Here is a 3877-nt window from a genome sequence, read left to right as displayed (position 1 = left end):
CCATTCCCTGTCTTCACAAAAATGCAGAACCGGCTAAACAATGAAGTGATTAAAAAGCAAAAAGACATCAGTGATGAACTTAGTGTGAAGGTTGTTCTCAGATAAGGATAGCTTGCTTACTAACTGCCACATCGGCAAAATGGGAGAAAAAGGGGATAAAAATACAGATATTGAACACAGAAAGCAGCGCGAAACCAGAGCACAAGAAGCTTCAGTCAACAGAACACGGCAAGAGTTAAAGAGACCGTGCCGCAGTCACTCAGAAGGAACGCCAGGGTTCAATGAACAGATTGCGACTATCTTCTTGTTAAATATTACTTCTTTGTACTGGATGTTTATACTAGATGTTTGTGCTTAATAAACCTGTTTTACTGATACACAATATACCTGTACCTAGAGTGGTTTGTTATAGTCACGGACAAATTCATTCAGAGCCTTTAAAAGCTACACTCATGTCTCCGCCACTCCTGAAGTCTCAATCACTGATGAGGCTATCTTTAAGCACTTCCTTACCTCCTTTGCCACTCAGAACGCTCTGCCTTATCCCACCACCCTATCAAACCCTGTAAAAAGAATTCTACCCGGCTCCCTCACTAATGCACTCTCAAACTCCCAATTCCCTCTCCTCTGACCCTCTACACAGCGAGTGGTTAGGATTTGGAATGCGCTGCCTGGTAGGGTGCTGGACACAGGTTCAATAGTGGCCTTCAAAAGGAAATTGGATAAATACTTGCAGGAGAAAAAATTTGCAGGGATATGAGGACAGAGTGGGACTAACTGGAATGTTGTTCGAAAGAGCCGGTGCAGACTGGATGGGCCGAATGGCCTTCTTCTGTGCTGGACTATTCTATGATTCTACCCAACATTTGGTTCTGTTGGACCTTCGCAACCTTGAGTCTGCCTCTGATGCCCTCATCCACACCAAATCACTCGCTATCTCCCACCCCTCCTCCTAGTGAACTCCCTACCTCCAGTCCCTTAAATGTGAGGGGCGCGTAAATCATGTTGAATCCGTCTCTGGCCAATGACTCCACCCTCCCCCCCCCACCCCCTTCCCTTCCTTAGCCATCTGCTCAAGTTGAAGCAAACCTTGGCATCCAGATCTGAACTTCAAACCCCACCTCCTATCCATCACCAAGAACACTTCCTTCCACCTGCATTGCATTACCTTCACCTCTTCCTGTACTGCTGCTGAAACCCTTATTCCCCATGCCACTGCGACCCCCCCCCCTCCATTGTCCAGAAGCTCCCTCTGTAAACCCTTCACAACCTTATATCCCCTTCCTCTGGCCCAATTCCTAGAATCATGGAATGATACAGCACAGGAGGAGGACCATTTGGCCCATCGCGCCAGTACTGACAATGACCTATTTGAAGCACTGAACTATTTGAAACTCCGCGAGTGGGGTGCGAACCGGGGCGGTGAAACCCCCATTGACTTTCAAAGATCCAACGCCCTAACCACTCGGTCAGTGACGCTACGATTTACTCCAGCTCTCTGTGCATCTGCCCCTTCCTTTCACCCCACTCCCTCCCTCCCCATTGACGGCAGGGTCTTCACACGTTGTGACCCTACTCTCTGCGACTCCCTCCCGAAATCCCTGACCCTCTCCCGCTGGAAATACTCAGCAGGCCAGGCAGCATCCGTGGAGAGAGAAACAGAGTTAACGTTTCAGGTCGAAGACCTTTCGTTAGAACTGGAAAAAAACAGGAAAGGGGATAGATTTTAAAGCAAGTAGGGGCTGGGAAAAAGGGGATGAAAGAACAAAAGGGAAGGTCAGCAACAGGATTGAAAGCAGGAGAGATTAAGAGACATTGAGAGATATTCAAAGAACAAAGGATGGCTCTGGATGAAGTGTGAATGGGGCCGGCAGAATGAAGGACAACTGCCGTGTGGGAGGGAAGAAACAAGCCCAGACGAAAGTGTGGATTAAAAAAAAGGGAAATATATTTATATATATGATAGGGGCCGAGGTTCTGATCTGAAATTGTTGAACTCTATGTTGAGCCCAGAGGGCTGTAGAGTGCCTAATCGAAAGAATAGGTGCTGTTCTCCTATGTTTCTATGTTTGCTTTAAAATCTCTCCCCTTTCCTGTTTTTTTCCAGTTCTGACGAAAGGTCATCGACCTGAAACGTTAACTCTGTTTCTCTCTCCACGGATGTTGCCTGACCTGCTGAGTTTTTCCAGCGTTTTCTGTTGTTATTTCGGATTTCCAGCATCCGCAGTATTTTGCTATCATTGTGCCTCGACAAACTCATTTACCGTGGACCGTCCTCTGTTCCTTAATATTAATTCACTTTCTGTTTGTTTTCCACATCAAAGGCACAGCGGAATTGCAGGTTGTTGTGACAGCACACAGTGGCGAGTATGGAAATACTGAAACTCGCCCGAGGTTAGGTTAAATAGTAAGTACAAAGTTGCACCTGGTTGACAGCATTGTAGCTCATCCCCCTTGATGTGTTAGTTATATTGTTTCATGTCCTCCTGACGTCTGCTCACTGCTTACTATGTTTCCGAGCTTCATGTCTCCTGTGAGCTTTGAAATTATATCCTTTATCACCAAGCGAGGTCAATCGAAAAGTGCAGTGGTCCTAATGCTGACCCCTGGGGGGACACCACTGTCGACCTCCCTCCAGTCTGATAAACAACCGTTCACCACTGCCGTCTGCTGTTGTCTCTTTCATATCCATGCTGCCAACTGCCCCTTTAATCCCACGGGCTTCAATTTTGCAATCAGGTCTATTATGTGGCACTTTATCTGAATTTGCAGGCATAGCGATCCTGTACAAATGTGTTAAGTTTTGGGCCACTGACGGTGCCAAGTGTAATTTTAAAACTAAAATGCTTAGATTTGTTTTCCCAGTCAGGAGGGGTAGTTTAAATAAAAGTTTCAGCTGATGTGACATTCTTCTGTGAATGAAATGGGCATAAACCCAATGGAAGTCTTTTGTATGATGGATAAGATTATATCAACTTGCCTTGGAGGCGGTGCAATGAAGGTTCACTAGATTGATTCCTGGAATAAGAGGATTGTCCTATGACGAGAGATTGATAGACTGGGTCTATACTCGCTGGAGTTTAGAAGAATGAGAGGTGATCTCACTGAAACGTATAACATTCTTGGAGGGCTTGATGGGGTAGATGCGGAGAGGTTGTTTCCCCCTGGCTGGAGAGTCTAGAACGAGGGGGCATAGTCTCGGGATAAGGGGTAGGACTGAGCTGAGGAGGAATTTCTTCACTCAGAGGGTGGTGAACCTTTGGAATTCTCTACCCCAGAGTATGCTCAGTCATCGAGTATATTCAAGACTGAGTCGATAGATTTTTGGACATTAAGGGAATCAAGGGACATGGGGATCGGGCGGGAAAGTGGAGTTGAGGTAGAAGATCGACCATGATCTTTATTGAATGGCGGAGCAGGCTCGAGGGGCCGAATGGCCGACTCCTGCTCCTTATGTTCTGATCAAGTGACTGAAATGGGAAAAATTCTGCACAACCGATCTCAAACTCATCCAGGAGACAAGCGTCTTCACAGAGATCTTCTGTATGTCTCACAACCACGTAGAGAAAGAGATATTCTCCTCATTCCCCAACTCCTGCTCTGCCCCCCACCCCCTCCCCACCTGCCCTCAACCAACATCACTAAAAAAAGCAGATTATCCGGTCATTATCACATTGCTGTTTGTGGGAGCTTGCTGCCGCGTTTCCTACATTACAACAGTGACCCCACCTCAAAAATTCTATAATTGGCTGTGAAGCACTTTGGGACATCCTGAGGTCATGAAAGGCGCTATAGAAATGCAAGTCTTTCTTTGTTAAAGTCGGAATTAAAAATTGTTACCTTAACCTCGGATGGTTGAGATGTCATGTTACTCGTG

This window comes from Somniosus microcephalus, chromosome 34, assembly GCF_052327205.1.
Source record: "Somniosus microcephalus isolate GS21.2 chromosome 34, FLI_Smic_1.0, whole genome shotgun sequence".
Lineage (NCBI taxonomy): Eukaryota > Metazoa > Chordata > Chondrichthyes > Squaliformes > Somniosidae > Somniosus > Somniosus microcephalus.
Note: the sequence above shows the minus strand (reverse complement) of the source record.